We start from the raw sequence: 20,831 nt of genomic DNA, 5'->3' as shown, positions 1-20,831 counted from the left end.
GAGACTTGACCCTAGGAGAGCCTTGAGCTTTTATATTAACAGCGTTTCTAAGATAAGACTGGCCCACCAACTTTTTGTTGGTTACACAGGCCACAGAATTGGACAAGCAGTTACTAACTGTCTCAGTGGATTATACTGTGTATATCTGAATGTTATAACTTGACAGGGAAATAGGTTCCCGAAGGTCTAAGGACACACTCAGCTAGAGGTATAGCCACTTCTTCAGCCCTGCAAGAGGGGTACCGCTGCAGGACATCTGCAATGCTGCCACCTGGTCTTCTGTGCATACATTTGCAAAGCATTACTGTTAAGATTCCCTTTTGGGCCAGGAATACAGATTTGGAAAGGCTGTTTTAAACAGCGTGAATCAAAATTGAACATTCTTTCCAACCTCCTGCAAAGCACTGCTATGGGAGAGTATCAAAGATGAGGAATATGTGGGAGGACACAATCCATTTGAAGAACACATTACTTACCCCTGGTAATGTTCTTTCGACTGGATGTTCCTCCCACGTATTCCTCATCGCCCCTCCCATCCATCCCCTCTGTCAAGAAGGAGCTAACGATCAAGTATTTCTCATATTCGAAACTGCTGTACTGGTGAGAGGAAAAACACAAACTGAGGCAACGGGCGCAGTGCGTGACTTATATGCCAGCATCAACGTCATGCTCGAGGAGGATGGAGGCCCTCGAAGGACACAAGGTCGACGACGCAGGGCGCCCTCTACTGAGAAAAGTTTCCGAGCTGCATACAGGATATTGGAGAATATCAAAGATGAGGAATATGTGGGAGGAACATCCAGTCAAAAAAACATTACCAGGGGTAAGTAATTTGTTCATCTGTTCATCCTTAAACCGTTTTATACGCATCCAACAACCTTTACAAAATGATTTCATAATTTTTCAATAAGTATATGATAGGCTAGAGAAGTGTGCAGATTAAATAAAATCAAAATAAAATATGTCTAGTCAATTTAGATGTGGCCAAAAGAATCTGAATATAATATATTAGCAGGTGTACCCGTGCTTTGAACTGTAATTCCTCCTTCAGTCCTAGTTTGAAGTTTATTTAATGAACTAAACCAATGCTTCTTTGTAGGCAATATTGCTAGTCTTTCCTGTAGGAGCTAGTGTGAACAAATTGTCTTTGTTTCCAACTTTGGAGCAAGCCACATAAAGCTGACCATGAGAAAAGCATAAATCCAGCAAATCGGTTCCAGCTACTTTGAGTTGGAGCGTGCAGATTGTGCAGCAACATTATTGGTGTCCCGATCTACAGCCGAGGCAGCACCAACCTCAATCTACAGTTGAAGCATGTAAGCTTTGTTCTGTTCAGAGGGCATACATTCATCAACTTCTGTGGGAAATGAAGTTCCTGTAATTATCATGCAAGATTTTCCACGATGTGATGGACAACGATTTGCCACGATGTGACAGACAACGTCATTGCAAACACTATTGAAGAGACGTGCACCGTTTCCTGTCACTGTATTGTGTCACCCGTATGACTTCAAAAGTGAGTGCTGCCAAAGTCAGCTAGAATGCTGATAGTGTAGAAAGTTTAGGAACAATGAAATGCTGAAGCTTTCTTGAACTTCTGAACTTTAGGAACAATGAACATAGACCTATGGCAGAACTACTGCGCAAAGAGCCATAGGGCAGGGGTAAGCATTGCAGACTGCTTAAAAATAAGAAATGAGAAAAATGTATATTTTATATTTTTTACATTGTCTATACCAAGAAGCCTACCGCATGCCAAATTTCAGGTTTGTAGAATGTTGGGCAGTATGCTGAACATTTTGAAAAGACACACACACACAAATCCAAGCATTGTAGACCGCAAACATTTGCAAAATGTATAAGATATACTTTTTACATTGTCTACACTATGAAACCTACACATATGCAACATTTCAGGTTTGTACATGTTGGGAAGTATGCTGAACATTTCGAACAGACACACACACACATATCCACACATTTCAGTCTATATATAGAGAGAGAGATATATGCAGGTCACATTATCACTCACATACTAAAAAGTCTAAACACATCCAAGGTTGTTATACCTCTTCATCCTGAACATGATGCAATGATGACGCTTAAGATAATGATGTCTCCTGTAGAGGAAGTATTAATAACAATAATGTATATAAAATAATATTTTAAACACTTTGGTTTTACTATTTTTAAAGTTGTATGTATAGTAAAGCCACTAAAGACTTATGTCGCATTAGAGATTCGACCCACAAAATTACTTACATGCTGTTAATAATAAATAAAAAATGTGCTACAATGAACACATTCTTCTTCTTTTAGGTAACAGACAACCAACCAAATAAAATATTGATTTTGAAAACTTATATACCTGAAATAAAATCACTAGTTTGCAATATTGCACATGACACAGCATCCAATGACAAACAACATATAGATTAATGTATAAATATAAGCAGCAAACTTGTAAGCCAATCGATGTATCTGTAGATTCCAGGTAAAGTTGTCCAAGTCGAGGATTATCCCTGTTGAAGAAAAATAGGATCACTGTGGGGTTAGTAGAAGTGTCAGTTGTACCTTCCAATGTACCCAATTGTAATTCCATGAGCTGTGTTACAATTACCAGAATGAAATAATATTGTCATTATTACATATATTACAATTATTCATTAAAATGGATATTTACATTAGTATTAACACATATGATCGTTATTATTCTATAATGTAAAATGATTGCATTTTCAGTAAAACAATTTCGTTCATATCACAATAAATATTTTTTTCTTTTTCAACAAGACTTTTTATTTGAGATTTTGATCACGTGTAAGTGTAGCTGTATACATCATTCAAGTCTTAACAGACAAAAGAAGCAGTGAATGTAAATAACTATCAATAAAACCAAATGTCCAAACATAACATCGTGGGGTCGGGGGGGAGCCTGTCGAGCCGGGGGGTGTGGGGGAGGCAGCTTCAGCTCATGGGAAATCCCGGAGGACCAGTTGCTGAGGAAGGCCAGCGGTCCGGTAACTATGGCGGAGGATGGATCGGAGAAGATAGGCGGATTGTTGCTTGTTTAGGTCCTGAGGCCCTTATATAGACAGTCTGGCGTGGGAGCGCCCAGGTGGGGGGAAAGCCTTGTCAGTCATATTTAGCCATCCAGCGAAGGGATGGCGGAAAAAACTTGGTTTAGAGGACATTCAGCACAGGAGAGATGATGGAAGAGAACATGGTGATGGCGGGAGGAATATGTATTCAATACTTTTTTGTACTTTATATGTACTTGTGTGTGTGTATGATGAAAGTCAGAACAGCATTCAGCAGTCACTTGCAAGTTATTCTGGGGCATCACCTTTTGGTGAACCCTGAAGATTCATACATATCCAGTGAAAAATGCAAGCTGCTGTGAAGAATCCTCTGGATCTGTGGGAAACAGAGAGAAGTAAGTCTTAAAGGCAAACCCAGGTTGTTATTGTGGCAGACAGACAAGAGAGGGAAAGAGGCTGCCCCTTTTGAAGATAGATATTCAGAGGAAGAGGGCCTTGCCTACTTGAAGGTGTTGAAGTACTTTAAAGTGAGTCTTGTCAAACCTGTCTAAAAGTACAAATCACTGAAATTGTGGTAGTAGTCGAAAGTACTGAAGCTGTGGTGGTATATCTGGTTGTTGTCAGTAAGCGCACCATTGTAGTGGCCTAAACTAAGTGGAGTACTGTGAGACAAAGGTGACCGTTGCCATGGTGAACCAAGTAGAAGTGAAGTTGTTGAAGTGAAAGCAGCAGCACTTAGACATCATCCTGACAAATATACCATTGTGAATTCCAAAACTGTAACTAAGGAAATACTAACTGTTAACCAAGAACTGTGTCTCACTAACAGTTGTGGATATTGCATTTCTTTTTGAATTGTGGCAAGTCTTCTTGAAGAGGTGACAAAGCATTGTGGAGGGGATTACCTTTGGTGCAATTTGGTGGAAGCAGAAAGTGGATATTTCACCAAAGAGAAAAGATTTGCTATAATTAGAACTTTGGTTAACACACCTTTACTTTGACGGTGAAACATTGAGAACTGATTTGAGACATTTCTCTCTTTGGTTGAACATTAGCAAAATTGGGGAGAAAGCGTGGGGCATGGCCAGTATGTTGTGCGCTCAGGCTCATATAATAGAAAATGTGGATGCTTGCAGCGTTGCTAAGCGACTGGAGGAAATACCCTAAAACCGCCTTTAGTGTACTGAAAGGGGAAGTGGCTTAGCTGTCGCACATACTCCAAATGCATTCAAAATAATAATATTTTTGATTCAAATAACAAAAACAAATATGCATGAATGGTGAAGGATTGAGGCAAATACAATTCCAAATGGTTTATTCGTGATTGATGGGTCAGTCAGTCTCACAAGCACAGCAATTTGCAGCCAACACATGTTTCGACACTAGGCCTTTCTCAAGGCTGTCATTAAACCAAATACAAATGAGATTGAATATCATGCATGATAAAAATTGGAAATACAATTGAAACATATATTGTACCAAAATCAAAACAAACAAATACAAGTGTCAGTAAATGTTATGTACATAACCAATAACAAAGGGTTCCATGTCTTAAAATCGCGGCAAAAATGGCTGTGTTCACAAAATATCGCGGCAAAAATGCTGTGGTTTTGACGCCACAATCATGTAAAGGATGGGGGGGACACCCCTGCAACCCCTGGTCCCATTATACCATCTAAGAGGAGCCGGGGGGACACCCCTGCAACCCCCGCTCCCCTTAAATTGTATAATGGGGTACACCTTTACATGGTCAAACCACATCATTTTTGCTGCAATTCTTTTTACCGGCGACATTTTTGCCACAATTTTATTACCTGATACCAAACAAAGGCATATATCAATAAATATTATATACAAACAGTGAGAAACCAAAAAGTGTCTCACCCACTAGTCCCTGGAGATCTGCCATCCAGGTGGCCAGGACACGGGCAATGTTTTTGGGTCCAGTACCTGGGGGTGCACCAGTGCAGGAGGATCACTTGGGAGAGGGGTCTTCAGGGAGTGGGACACCGGATGGTGAGACGCTGTATCCCCTTCCCTATAACCCTTTTACCCCATCCTACCGAGAAATTTAGGAACTCTATCCCCCCACCCTCCTTTACAACACAAATACTTTCTTGTAAGAGGATTCAATTCAACACTACAGCTAAGTCAACGCCTAGTCTAGAATACTGAATGAAAACCCTTATTGATATACCTTTATGTCCAGTACATGCGTTCTGGATGACTACCCCTATATAACACCCCTCTCTTGGAATCCTCCTGACCCCACTGAGCCAAGAAGTAGTTCTGTTTTGCAAGTTAAAAGGTTTATTTGATAATTTAAACAATAGATATATATATCACACTTTATAATAAATTAATAATTGAATAGCACACTTAATCTGATATGATAAAGATTAACAACGGAGAATCTGGCACCAACACGCTTCTCTATAATCAATAAGAAGTTGACATGAAATGGATAAGGTAGCACACAGGTGAATAGGAACAAAAGAAGAAGGTGGTACAGAATGCTTTATGTAAACTCAGGTGGATGCAATATTCAATGAATGCAGTACAGAAAATACTCAATATGATTTCAACCAAACAATGTAATCACTTTTCTCTGGCTATTCACTCCCCCCCTCTTTATGCAATGCAAGGAAATGGGAGGAAAGCACACAGTTCTCAGAAATGCAATCAATGTAATTCAGTTCAATCCCCCCCAAGCACGCTTAAAGAAAACAGATAGGAGTTTTGAAAACACAGGCCCAAATGCTTTTATATGTGCTAGCAATGGATGAGAAATATGCTGGAAATGCTTTTAATTCCCTTCCAGAGGTTCAGGGTGAGTGGTATCTAGTTAATATTAGTCCAGGCTCACTCTTGCAATGATCTCAGGAATGATTAGCAGGTTAAATGAATTTCTGGCAATGAAACTGCTGTTTTCACACGTGGAGAAATTTGCAAATCGCGGTAAAATTCGCGAATGCGTGTTCCGCGATTGCGGTAAAACTATAAGGGGTAGGAATGTGGTTCTTGGTGCGATTAAAAGCTAAGATTCTAAGCTTTCAGATGAAAGTTACTGCAAGTCTCTAGCACAAACGGTCACGGAGATATGAGCGATTAAATAAAGGTCGTTTTTCAGAATTGAAATTTTAAAGTTCAAAAAGACAAGTGCAGCTTGCAACTAGAAAATGACAAGTGACAGCTATGCAATGACAGGTGACCGCTATGCAAATGACAGGTGACAGTAAGGAGACAGTTCTACTTAGATTAAGCTAGATTGAATTATATTATTTTAACTAGGAGATTGGTTCTGCACAGTTTTCTAGGTACTCACACTATATTCTTGAGTGAAATGGGCCTCGCCATGGATCTGGTCAGGTTTTAGACGGGACTCTGGTCTCTGCACTTCACAGTGAGCTGGGTCTGCTCTCTCTCTGGATTCTGAAGATTGAGGGATTTAAAGTCTGGATCTTTCTGCACAGCTTTCTCTGGAGATTGATGGAGGTAAAGTATGGATTTTCCCGGCAGAGCTTCCAGCTGCAAATGGATTTGAAAGCCCCTATCTGTCCTGTCTCTCTGCTTTTATGTGTTTAGAATGTGGGTGTGTTCTAGCATCACTGACCCTACCTCTCTCTCAGCTTCTAATTGGTCAAACTTCCATTTCTCATTTGATTGGGGGAGCTAAATTGTGTCAGAGTGATGTCATTTTACAGCCTGCAGAAAGTCAACTCCTCCTGTCAACTTACACACAAATCTAGATTTGAACCAAATACATATTTGCAGAGGTACATATTGTTTTAAAATTACACGCACCCCTCACATATCACAGGAGGTATCTCCTGTTCAAACTCTGCTCTTCCTGAGGGCTTGCATTCAGAAATGGCAATATTTTGCACTTTTAACTGATTTTGCAATTTCTGACATTAACCCAAATTTATACACATGTGCGCAAGGAGTATGGACATTAGTTGATGAAGTGTCAGATTTTTCACATGCACACATTTTGAGTAATATCCTCTTTTCCGCTAAAACCCCCCAGAACATACCACCGGGTCCTAGCACATCTTAAAATGTGGGCAGAAAAATCACAAGAATTATGGTATCATTTATAAAATTTTCACATGTCCGCTCTATGAGTTATTCATCTTTTTAGAGTTATGTTCTGGCCCCAAAGGGGTGTGGTTTTCCTCCAGCACAAGGTTGAATTTCTGGTTTTTCCAGTTCTGCCAAGCCAGCTTGCTCTCACAGGCAGTGCCCCTCCCCTTTGCTTCAGGAGGAAGCTCCATTTACGACTGCCGCCAATAAAACCTTTGCCTGAGTCAGGACAGGGCTTTGTTCAATTTCCTGCAGAGCCCAGGTAATTCAATCAGGGAAGTGTCATATCCCTTTTGGTGTGAGCAGCAAAAAGGGCAGCTAGGCCTGGGAACACAGCTGTGACTCAAGTTTCACTCCTGATGCGGGTAGTTGCCAGGCAAATTGGAATCTCTTTAAGCCAGTTTCAGATAAAATGTCACTTTTTGTTCCCCAGTTTCTGCATTCAAATAAAACTAAACATGTTCACATATGCAGCTAGAAGGCTGATTCTAAGTTTAAAACTATGACATTTAAACAATTGCAACCTATGTGACACTCAAAAGTAGGTCACTCAGTCAATTTAAACATTTAGATTTTTTTTGTCTTTCAGTCCAAATTTACTTAAACTGCTGAAATCCCCAGCTCAGCCAGTCTTGTTATAAACCTTCAAGTCACTTCAGAATATAACTTTACATTGGATCCACCTCTTAAAATGTCTTTCTTTGGCATGTTTTGGGTTCATTTATTCAGTTTTCTACAAAATCTGGTGGTTTTAAAACGCCGACTTTTGGATAGTGGTGAGTACTGGTACTGCACCCCTTTTTGGGATTTAAGAAAATGAATTCCCAACAGTTATGGGTTTGCTTTTGGCAATCAGCATTGCCATTCCCAATGGTTTCAGACTACTGTGTGGGTAGTCCACTGGTGGTTTTAGGCAGTGTCCTTCTGTGCCCATAACATCGGCAAAAATGAGTGGCAGCCTATTCTTCATGCATTTCCCTGTGCATTTTCTGGGAAGCTCTGGCCATCATGATGTTTTCCATGTCAGTACTGCACAGTTTTGAGGTAGGGCTTGGATGCGTGGATAAATACATCCCACAAGCCCCCCTCTTGCGATGGCCATTCTATTTCACGAATGGGACTCGCAAGACCTGGGATGTTTCCTCATCTTCTTCCAATAGATGGCACAGTTCAGCATCTTTTTCTCCATCCGGTCGGATCTATCGGTTCTCCTCGCCGGTCCTGATGGGAAAATTGGGCGGTACCCCGGGCCCGTTGCGTCTCTGCTCCCGGTCTCCGGATCGTCCTCCTTGTCCCGTCTCCAGGTTTTCTTTCTCCTAGGACGACAAAGGAAGAGCGGCAATGCCTATTCATAGACATTTTTCCACCACTGTTGAGATAGTGGGGCAGCATATGCATTTCATCATAACGAAACATTACATTCTTATTTTGAAAAAAAAACAGTATAACTAAGAGACAGTTTCATGCAAATCACAATATTTTAGAGACTAGATGTGGTATGTTTTATGGTTGGACTGAATTAGTCTGAGACAGTACCCGCTAGGATTCCAGAGGATTCCTCCAGTTGTTGCAGAGTGTGCCTGGGATGGCAACATTTCAACTGGTTTATGTGGACCCACTTGTCTTCCCCCTCTGCCAAAGGACCTTTGGGGATGTGGATTTTGTAGGCCACAGGGGAGATCTTGTCGATGATCTCAAAGGGTCCCTTCCATGTAGGCAAGAATTTCCGCTGTTTTGCCTGGTTTCTTTGGAAGTTGTATAGATAGACCCGGTCTCCCACCTGATATTCCTTCCTGGAAGTTTTCAGGTCATAATGGGTCTTCATGCTATCAGCCGATCTTTCTAGATTCCGCTGAGCATAAGCAAAAGCATGTTGAAGGTGTTTCCTTAAATTCTCCACATACTCATGAGTAGTGGAGGCATTTATCAGTGTCTGCTCTTGTGTCCTGTAGAGCAAATGCTGCGGAAGCACCATCTTGCGCCCAGTCATCAACTCAAATGGTGACATTTTGGTTGCAGATGAAGGGGTAGATCTGATGGCCATTAGGACCAGAGGTAATCGGATATCCCAACTTGGCCCAGAATCTGCCACAAACTTCTTTAATATGCTCACAATTGTCCGGTTATATCTCTCTACTGCCCCAGAAGAAGCTGGTCTATAAGCAATATGCAACTTCCTTTTGACCCCCAGTATCTCCCACATCTTTGTCATTACTTCACTGGTGAAGTGGCTACCCCTGTCTGACTCAATCCTTTGAGGTAGACCAAAACGGGAAAAGATGTGGTTAATCATCAAGGCAGCTGCCGTTTCTGCCTTGCAGTTTGGGGCTGGGAGACATTCCACCCACTTGGTGAACAAGCATGTGACAGTCAACATGTACTTATTCCCCCTAGCAGAGCGAATCACGGGGCCTACAAAGTCGATTTGTAAATCTGACCATGGCAGTGTCATCCCCCGCTTTTGGAGAGGCGCGCGGTGCGTGAGGGATGATGGCTGAAATTGTGCACACACGAGACACCCCTTCAAGTATTGGTCGAGGTCCTGCCCCATTTGTGGCCAGTATGCAACCTCTCTTAAGATTTCCAGTGTTGTGTGAAACCCCCTATGACCGGCGGTGGCCGCATCATGGGCGTGACTTAACATCAGGCTTCGGAATGAGGTAGGAACCACCCACTCATCTTGGCCAGCTTTGGATTTCCTTACCAGCAAACCGTTTTGGATTCGGAACATTTTTGGACATTTCATCAACACTCTTAGGTCCTCTTTCCCAATGTAATCGGTATCCGTCAGGGGAAAGTTCTCAGGGTCCTCAAGGTGTTGGTAAAATTTACCAATTACTGGATCCCCCTTCTGAGCTGTAATCAAATCAGCATCAGGGGTCTCCTTACTCCATTGTGCAATTGAAAGGTCGTTGTGAGCATTTGTCTGGGACCTAGTGATAGCAGTGACCTGGATTTCCCCCAACAGGGACTCAATCTCAATTAGATCCCCTTGGATGGCCCCGGTTTTGGCCAGCTGATCAGCTAAGTCATTTCCAGTTTTGTCTGGTCCCTCTACTTTGGAATGACCCTTGATCTTTTTCCAATAGATGGTCATCTCATTCGAGGTGACCAGATCATCAATGTTTTGGATCAACTTCCCATGTTTCAAGGGTTTGTTGTTAGCACATAACATGCCTCTGGTTTTCCAATTAACCAGGTGCTCCACGAACCCGTTCCGTACATAATCTGAATCTGTGATTATGACCAGTTCGTGGAGTTGATGCTGGACAGCAGTGAGGATGGCCTGATGCACAGCCATCAATTCTGCCACCTGACTACTTCGGGGACCAATTTTGTATCCAGCGGAGGATTCTGGGGACTCATTCACCCATGCATTCCCTACGCCAGCCACCAGTTCTTTCTCCCCGTTGTTGTCAACATGGTAAGAGCATCCATCCACATAGACAGTGGGCATTCCCTCACACTTGTCCTCTTCAAAGACTTTGTGTGGGGAATTAAGGTATGCCTCCATGTTGTCCTTGATTTTCAGACTTTCGTCCTCGAGACAGTTTTCTCTGGCACAATCATGCAAGTCAGCCAGACCTTGCGCGAGGGGACTCTTCTTGTTTTGGCCATATCGGACCTCCACAGGAAAGCCTTGCATTGACAGAATCCAGGAAGTAATTCGGGAATTACTCACATTTCCGGTCCGGATTCTATCACTTTGGAGATATTGCAGAGGCTGGTGTGGAGTCTCCACTATGATGTGTTCCCCCTGGATAAACGGGCGGTAATTCTTCAATGCCCACACCGTTGCCAGGAGTGCCTTCTCACAATCGTTGAATTTTTCCTCCACAGAGGATAAAGTTTTGCTCGCGTAGGAGATTACTTTATTGACCTTGTCATGCTTTTGGTATAATACTGCCGTCAAGCACGTATTAGAGAACCCCGTCTCCAGGAAGAACTCCTTGTTTCTGACAGGGTAAGCTAGGCAAGGCGCTTGTGAGAGGCTTCTTTTGAGTTGTCTTACTGCCTCGGATTGTTCTGGACCCCATTTCCACTTGACCCCCCCCTTCAGGAGATGAATCAGGGGTCTGGTGATCTCTGCGTAGCCCTCAATGAACTTTCTGCTGTAATTAGTCAGTCCAAGGAGGCTTCTTAGTTCCCGCAGAGTTGTGGGGTCTTTCAGTTTCTGAAGTGCTTCCACTTTCTTTTCCTGGGGACAGAGACCCTGAGGAGTAATCTCATGCCCCAAGAAATTAACACGGGTTCTACACCACTGTGCTTTCTGAAAGGAAAGTTTTGCTCCGGCGGCCCTCAACTGCGTCAGAACATAACAGATCTCCGCTATGTGTTCCTCCACAGATGAACTTTTGATGAGGACATCATCTACATAAGCCAGGTTACCCCTCGCACCCAGGTCGGGCATGGCCTTATGTAGGAAAATATTGAACTCATTACCGGAGTTAAGGTATCCGAAGGGAGTCCGGGTCCATGTGTACTGCTGGCCCCCAAAGGTAAAAGCCAGTTTGTATTGGTCCTCCCTACTGACAGGCACGGTCCAGTATCCATTGGTCAGGTCTATTGCAGTGAATACCTGTGACCCCTGGATCTGGGCCAGCCCTTGGTCAATGTAGGGCAGAGGCCATCGGGAAGTATGGACCCGTTTGTTGAGCTCCCTAAGGTCAGCGCAGAGTCTCCACTGGCCGTTTGGCTTTAATATTCCCAGCACTGGATTATTGAAGGTGCTGTGGACTGGACGGATTATTCCCCGGGACTCAAGGTTCTTAATTATTTCAGTAAGGGACTCCATTGATGTGAGAGGCAAGCGATATTGCTTCACAAACACAGGAGTCATGCCAGGGTCCGTGGGGATTGTTGTGGTGTGGATGTCGGTGCGACCACAGTCATATGAGTCTACCGCAAAGAGATCTTGGAAATCCAAGAAAACTTGTTTCAACTTTTGCTTTTGTTCCAGAGTCACACAGGCATCAGCTAGGTTGACTCTCTCTTCCACCATCTGCCTGAAGCCTGGAAAGACTTCTGGTTTGGCTATCTCAGCGGCCTCCTCCAGCTGGGTGGAGAAGTCCCTGGTCAGAGTGCTGATTTGGACCGGAGGCTTCAGGTGGGAAAGGCAGCCCTCATGGACCTGGAAAATCACCTCATCCCTCCTGAAGTCACAAGTCACATCTTCCTTACCATAAGGGCAAGAAGTGTACACCAGGAAGTTCCCCCCATGCCGGGTAAAAATCCTGTCTGGTGTTGTATTGTCGTCACTATCACTGTCAAAGCAGTCCTTGGGGATTGGCCCTAACAGTTCATTTACTAAGTCGATGGAAAAATGTCGGTCATCAACCGCCATTCCAATAATGGTGCCTGCGGCTAGAGTAATACTCTTTAAGTCGCTGTTATCCACCTCTATTAGAATGGTGTCATGTTCTATGTTGACTAATGGTGTTGGGTTTACCCCTAACCCTTGCTGTTGGAGAGAAGCATTTAGATGTATGTAAGCATCAGGGTTTTTCAAATGTTGTCCTCTTTTAACTTTCACTTCCAGGGAGAATTGTCGGGTCCTTTCTGGGATGGTGACTTCCTCTTTGATCTGAATCTCAACTGCATAAGGTAGCAATTGAGCTGACCTAAATGCTTTTTCTGGATCATCAAAGCCCATGGGATTATCCGCTAATCGGGACCAAGCTTTGAAGTTTATTAGGTCCAAACTAATGGCAAAGCGATTGAGAATGTCACTGCCTAAGTAAAAGGCGGCAGGGACGTCTCGCACGACCCAACAATTGTGGACTATGCTCTTGTTGCCAATGGAGATTTTGAGCATACACCTGCTTGGCAGGAGATGTTTGGAATTAGGCGCTTCCAGGTCCATTTCCCATTTGTCTATCAGTTTGAATGTGGGAATGGCTGGATCTTTTGGGAGTTGGCGGAACATGGCTTCGCTGATGAAGCTCTTACCGTTGTTCACACACACTCGAGCGAGAACAGAGTCCTTCCCATCATTTAACTGAACAGGGATGAACAACTGCTCTCCAATTTGCTGAATATCAGCCAGGCTCTGAGCTGATTTCAGATCTTTCTGGACTATTGGAGTGGGAGTTTCTGATTGTGGATTAGTATAGAATCTCAGAGTGTTTCCTTCCAGCGTGGAGTACCACTTTAGACTGGAAGGCAGGTTGATTTTCAGAAATAGAGAGGACCCTCCTTCACCAGTCTGTTGTCCTACTGCTATTACTGTCACGTCTGGAATTTGGCTATTCTGGAAGTGAAATTCTACTTGGTCAGATTTTTGTTCAACCATGTGGCAGGTGCCGTTTAAACTAACATGGTTGACACTCCGTTTTAATTTTATTGGTCGGCTAGTCTGGGTCCAGAGGACCTTGTTTACGCAATCTATTAGGGGTGACAACCTTCTCAGGAGGTCATTCCCTAGTAAACAAGGGGTGCCCTCTGGAGTCACAACTATGACCGGGTGTTTCAACTTGTGTCGCCCAATTTTAATGTCCAAATCTGCCGTCCCCTCGACGGGAATTTCCTTCCCGTCAAAGTTCTGGAGTTGCCCAGGAAGAGAGGTGAGAGGAATTTGGTAATTCTCTCCCCTTCCTGCATTCAGTTCGTCAAAGGCCCTTCTGGACAGAAGGGTAGCTTGAGATCCAGTGTCCACCAGTGCCAAAATTGTACCCTGTCCCTGTACTTGTACCGGGGCATAATATCTTCCCTCCTTCTCCTCAAGGGGGCACAGATAATGCACATTTTTGGACAACTGGTGGGCTAACTTTCTGGTTTTGGACATCGCTAGCGAAGAGATTTGGGCAGAATTCTGTGGAGAGCCTTGGGAATCTGAAAGAAAAATTTGGCAACTGGAGATCAGAGCCATTGTGGGTTCCCCTGGCTCCAGTTCTGGGCCGCCCCCCCCTTTTTGGAGGCAGTCACCAGGATGGGTTTGAACCAGGGGATTTTCTTGCTGTTGGTTCTGGGATGAGATAGTGGGCGGCGGTAGCTCAGTCTCCACATCTCCCCAGTCTGGATTTGCATCCCTAGGGACCCATTTTTCTTTGGGAGGAGTTCCCCCCTCTCTGAAGGAGAAGATCCTTTTCCCAGGATCCTCTGAGGATCCCTCTCCCTCAAATTGGAAGACCTGTACCTCCTCCTCAAACTGAGTCTGTTTGGGTCTTTTGTTTCTCCTACCCCCCCTCTGCTCCTTAGGAGGCAGACTTTCAGGGGCAAGAGATTTTGTTTCCGGTTCCTAGGTTTCCAGGGGCTGTTTACAAGTGAGGAAGGAAGCTTCCTCCAAGGCTTTACACCCCCCTTCCCTTTGTGCCTCCTCCCTGGGAACCGGTGAGTTATCGGGGTGCTGCCCCCGTCATTGTTCTGGGGCACCAGGTCCAGAGTTGGGTGCGTTCTGCGCCGGCACGCCCATCTGAGGGTTCTGCTGAGCCCTCAGTATGTGACCCAGATCCCGCGCCATGTTTTGAACCTGGCGCTCTAACTGGGAAACCCGCTCAGGCTGATACGGGGCCCTGTTTTCTCCCCTGGGCTGATCCCGGGAAGGGTAGCTGTCCCTCCTCTGGTAATACCCCGGGTTGGGAAGATTTGGGTACCCCTCCACCCTTGGCCTCCCCTCTCCCGGATTCAGTGGTCTGGGCTCAGGGAATTGGGGAAAGAAGGATGGATGGTTTTGGGGCTGAAAGTCGGGTGGATATCTGGGGAAAAAGTTCTGCCCAGGGTTTGGTAAATTTCTGCCCTCCTGTGGGAAGTTTGGAGGGAAGTTCCCTGGGTTAGGTGCTTGGCTGGATCCCCCCCCTTGGGCTGGAGGAGTCCACACATAACCCAGGATGGGTCGATTTCCCTTGTAACGGGGACTTACATAATCAGGAGAGCGAGGGACCCCATTTGTGGGGCTGCCTCCTTGGCTCCCTGTCTGTGACTGACCCGAGGACCTCCTGGGCCTAGCATTATTAGGTGCAGGTAGGTTTTTAGGCCCCCCCATCTCCAAATCCAAAACGGGGGTGACCTTTACCTCTGCCACCTTGGCAGCAGCAGGGGTGCTGTTGGCTTTGGGGTTTTTCTGGGCATTACTTTTGCTATCTATCGGTTTCTGCACCTCATAGATCCGGGTAGCCTGTTCAATGACCCAGTCTAAAGATCTTTTCTCGTGAAAATCCCTCACGAGCTGGGTCATGATATATTTGGGCAAGGCATGGAAAAACGTATTTATAAATTCTCTGCTATCTGTGCGCACCCTTCTGGTGGTCTGCGCAAAAGCACGTTTCAGTTCTTGCACAAATTCTTGTGGGGCCTGATCCTCCCCACATTGCAAATTGTAGGCTGCCTTGCGAGCCTCTTGAGGATTTCTATGAATGGAAAAATGTTTCAAGATGGCCGCCTTATAGGTGGACCATCTTAAATGATTTTGGTCCTCCAGCCCCGCAAAGAAACTGGAGTATTCCGGGGAGAAGGTCCACTTTACATATTGAATACAGCTTTGGCTGTCCTTCAAATGGAAAGTCTCCATCATTTGCTCAAACAACTCTAAGTGCTCCCAAACAGAATACTTAGCGTTCTTATGGTAAGGCGTGATGACGCTCCTGATCGCCTTAATCTGCTTTAAGGGGTCCTTAAGCAAGGCCCTTTTTGCCTTATTGGCCTTTTTGGTTCGGGTAACCCTTGTCCATTCATCCTCTGACTCAGAGGTACTGCTCCCAGAGGTTCCCGTCAGATCTTCCAGGTTTTCCCGGATTCTGCGAGCCTGGGAATGGCTGGCAGAATGTGGGGACCTGGTCTCCTGTTTCCTGTACCGCTCAGAGGAGTCTTCAGATTCCTCCTTGCTGCCAGGATTTGATGGGTACCCCCTCCACTGACCTAACTGGGCAGAGGTTTTCAGGATGCCCTTAATGGGCCTACTCTCCTGGGGTTCCCCATTGAACTGTACTGTACTTGGGTGCCCATACCCGGATGCCCACCCCTCCATTCCTGAGTGGTACTGGCCTATGAGCCCCATACTCTTAGCTGGATAGTAATCTGCCATCCCTGTGGCCCTGTGCTCATGTGCGCCAGGGGACATGGGGGTGGTAGAGTCCAGGGACTGGGGGAGATGAAGGCCCCTGGTGTTAGGGCTCCTGCGGTTATGGTCAGGAATCTCTCTTTCCCAGCGGACCTCATCTCTATCCGCCCCTGCTCCCTGTTGCAATGCAAGAGCCTGCATTTGTGCTTTCAGTTCCTCTGTTAAGGCCTTACTCGACTCTATCAGTTTCTCCTGCATCGCTACCTGTTGCTGGAGCCTCTCATTGTGTTGACAGAGGGCCTCATTTTCCCTCTGTGCTTCCTGGTTGGTCCTGGAGAACTGGGCCAGTCTTTGCTGCAGGAGGTTTACCTCCTGAGTCCCATCCCTACCGGCCTGCTCCTTTCTTGCCAGAGCATCTTCCACCCTTCTGGTGTGCTCTACCAAGTTCCGGTTTTCTTTTTGGAGGTCACCCAGCCCCTGGAGGGCCAGGTGATTTTCTTCGATTTCCTTTTTTAAGTGGCAGACTTCCTGGCCTAAAGTGTCTCTTTCCTGACTGAGAGCCTGCATTTGTGCCGCCAGGTCGTCCCTCTGCCTTTGAAGGGCACCAGCTTTCCGGCGCTCTTCATCAAACTCTGCCTGGGTATCCAGGTCTTTCAGAATCAGTTTATTGCTTTCTGCCTTTTCCCTATCTAGGTGGCCTTGCAGGGTGACTACCTGCTCAGCACATACCCTGTTGAAGTCCAGTTGTTGCTCCAGCTTTTTCTGGCTTTGCAGTAGGGAGTCCAAACCTTCTTGGTGTTCCTTCTGCAAGGCCAGAAATCTGGTATCCTGTTCTGACTTTTCCTTTTGCAGCACATCCATATCCTCCTTTATTTTAGTGATGTACTGTCTGGTCTTATTTTCTGACTCCTGGCTTCTGTGCAGCCTTTGCTCAGAAGAGTCCAGATCAGATTGGGCCTTCTCTAACGCCATCTGTTGCCTTTTTGCCAGATCATGGCCTTCAGCACATTTATTCTGTATGGCTCCCATATATAAATATAAATATGCCGCTATCCTAACGATCTTGTCGTGTTCATCTTTGGCCTTAGGAGCCATATATAGTTCACTCAGGGCCACATGTAATGGACCCTGATCTCTCCATAAGTCTGACCCTGTTTCAGTGACCTGTCGCGTGATGGCCTGCAACCAGGCATCCTGGCCCTGCTCAGCCCATTCACCTCTCACAAATAGTTTATGTAAGAAGTGCTCTCTGGCTATTTTCATATCTACCAAGGTCGTCATTCTAGAGATTGGTCTCTGTCCTGACTTACAGAAGTTAGTATTTTATTTTTGCAGAACAGAACTTTTCTTGGAGTGTCCCTTTTGAGGAATGCTTCACAGCGTAATGCAGCGTGGTGATCCGACTGGATGTATGTATCCCGTCAGTTAGCACACTGTATTAAGCCGCACAAGTGGTATTCTAACCCAGAATCCCGGATACGAGCCCCCAATTTGTAAGAGGATTCAATTCAACACTACAGCTAAGTCAACGCCTAGTCTAGAATACTGAATGAAAACCCTTATTGATATACCTTTATGTCCAGTACATGCGTTCTGGATGACTACCCCTATATAACACCCCTCTCTTGGAATCCTCCTGACCCCACTGAGCCAAGAAGTAGTTCTGTTTTGCAAGTTAAAAGGTTTATTTGATAATTTAAACAATAGATATATATATCACACTTTATAATAAATTAATAATTGAATAGCACACTTAATCTGATATGATAAAGATTAACAACGGAGAATCTGGCACCAACACGCTTCTCTATAATCAATAAGAAGTTGACATGAAATGGATAAGGTAGCACACAGGTGAATAGGAACAAAAGAAGAAGGTGGTACAGAATGCTTTATGTAAGCTCAGGTGGATGCAATATTCAATGAATGCAGTACAGAAAATACTCCATATGATTTCAACCAAACAATGTAATCACTTTTCTCTGGCTATTCACTCCCCCCCTCTTTATGCAATGCAAGGAAATGGGAGGAAAGCACACAGTTCTCAGAAATGCAATCAATGTAATTCAGTTCAATCCCCCCCAAGCACGCTTAAAGAAAACAGATAGGAGTTTTGAAAACACAGGCCCAAATGCTTTTATATGTGCTAGCAATGGATGAGAAATATGCTGGAAATGCTTTTAATTCCCTTCCAGAGGTTCAGGGTGAGTGGTATCTAGTTAATATTAGTCCAGGCTCACTCTTGCAATGATTCAGGAATGATTAGTAGGTTAAACGAATTTCTGGCAATGAAACTGTTGTTTTCAAACGTGGAGAAATTTGCAAATCGCGGTAAAATTCGCGAATGCGTGTTCCGCGATTGCGGTAAAACTATAAGGGGTAGGAATGTGGTTCCTGGTGCGATTAAAAGCTAAGATTCTAAGCTTTCAGATGAAAGTTACTGCAAGTCTCTAGCACAAACGGTCACGGAGATATGAGCGATTAAATAAAGGTCGTTTTTCAGATTTGAAATTTTAAAGTTCAAAAAGACAAGTGCAGCTTGCAACTAGAAAATGACAAGTGACAGCTATGCAAATGACAGGTGACCGCTATGCAAATGACAGGTGACAGTAAGGAGACAGTTCTACTTAGATTAAGCTAGATTGAATTATATTATTTTAACTAGGAGATTGGTTCTGCACAGTTTTCTAGGTACTCACACTATATTCTTGAGTGAAATGGGCCTCGCCATGGATCTGGTCAGGTTTTAGACGGGACTCTGGTCTCTGCACTTCACAGTGAGCTGGGTCTGCTCTCTCTCTGGATTCTGAAGATTGAGGGATTTAAAGTCTGGATCTTTCTGCACAGCTTTCTCTGGAGATTGATGGAGGTAAAGTATGGATTTTCCCGGCAGAGCTTCCAGCTGCAAATGGATTTGAAAGCCCCTATCTGTCCTGTCTCTCTGCTTTTATGTGTTTAGAATGTGGGTGTGTTCTAGCATCACTGACCCTACCTCTCTCTCAGCTTCTAATTGGTCAAACTTCCATTTCTCATTTGATTGGGGGAGCTAAATTGTGTCAGAGTGATGTCATTTTACAGCCTGCAGAAAGTCAACTCCTCCTGTCAACTTACACACAAATCTAGATTTGAACCAAATACATATTTGCAGAGGTACATATTGTTTTAAAATTACACGCACCCCTCACATATCACAGGAGGTATCTCCTGTTCAAACTCTGCTCTTCCTGAGGGCTTGCATTCAGAAATGGCAATATTTTGCACTTTTAACTGATTTTGCAATTTCTGACATTAACCCAAATTTATACACATGTGCGCAAGGAGTATGGACATTAGTTGATGAAGTGTCAGATTTTTCACATGCACACATTTTGAGTAATATCCTCTTTTCCGCTAAAACCCCCCAGAACATACCACCGGGTCCTAGCACATCTTAAAATGTGGGCAGAAAAATCACAAGAATTATGGTATCATTTATAAAATTTTCACATGTCCGCTCTATGAGTTATTCATCTTTTTAGAGTTATGTTCTGGCCCCAAAGGGGTGTGGTTTTCCTCCAGCACAAGGTTGAATTTCTGGTTTTTCCAGTTCTGCCAAGCCAGCTTGCTCTCACAGGCAGTGCCCCTCCCCTTTGCTTCAGGAGGAAGCTCCATTTACGACTGCCGCCAATAAAACCTTTGCCTGAGTCAGGACAGGGCTTTGTTCAATTTCCTGCAGAGCCCAGGTAATTCAATCAGGGAAGTGTCATATCCCTTTTGGTGTGAGCAGCAAAAAGGGCAGCTAGGCCTGGGAACACAGCTGTGACTCAAGTTTCACTCCTGATGCGGGTAGTTGCCAGGCAAATTGGAATCTCTTTAAGCCAGTTTCAGATAAAATGTCACTTTTTGTTCCCCAGTTTCTGCATTCAAATAAAACTAAACATGTTCACATATGCAGCTAGAAGGCTGATTCTAAGTTTAAAACTATGACATTTAAACAATTGCAACCTATGTGACACTCAAAAGTAGGTCACTCAGTCAATTTAAACATTTAGATTTTTTTTGTCTTTCAGTCCAAATTTACTTAAACTGCTGAAATCCCCAGCTCAGCCAGTCTTGTTATAAACCTTCAAGTCACTTCAGAATATAACTTTACATTGGATCCACCTCTTAAAATGTCTTTCTTTGGCATGTTTTGGGTTCATTTATTCAGTTTTCTACAAAATCTGGTGGTTTTAAAACGCCGACTTTTGGATAGTGGTGAGTACTGGTACTGCACCCCTTTTTGGGATTTAAGAAAATGAATTCCCAACAGTTATGGGTTTGCTTTTGGCAATCAGCATTGCCATTCCCAATGGTTTCAGACTACTGTGTGGGTAGTCCACTGGTGGTTTTAGGCAGTGTCCTTCTGTGCCCATAACATCAGCAAAAATGAGTGGCAGCCTATTCTTCATGCATTTCCCTGTGCATTTTCTGGGAAGCTCTGGCCATCATGATGTTTTCCATGTCAGTACTGCACAGTTTTGAGGTAGGGCTTGGATGCGTGGATAAATACATCCCACAAGCCCCCCTCTTGCGATGGCCATTCTATTTCACGAATGGGACTCGCAAGACCTGGGATGTTTCCTCATCTTCTTCCAATAGATGGCACAGTTCAGCATCTTTTTCTCCATCCGGTCGGATCTATCGGTTCTCCTCGCCGGTCCTGATGGGAAAATTGGGCGGTACCCCGG

The sequence above is a fragment of the Ambystoma mexicanum genome, chromosome 8, assembly GCF_040938575.1.
Source record: "Ambystoma mexicanum isolate Mex_15411 chromosome 8, UKY_AmexF1_1, whole genome shotgun sequence".
Lineage (NCBI taxonomy): Eukaryota > Metazoa > Chordata > Amphibia > Caudata > Ambystomatidae > Ambystoma > Ambystoma mexicanum.
This window is presented reverse-complemented; position numbering follows the sequence as displayed.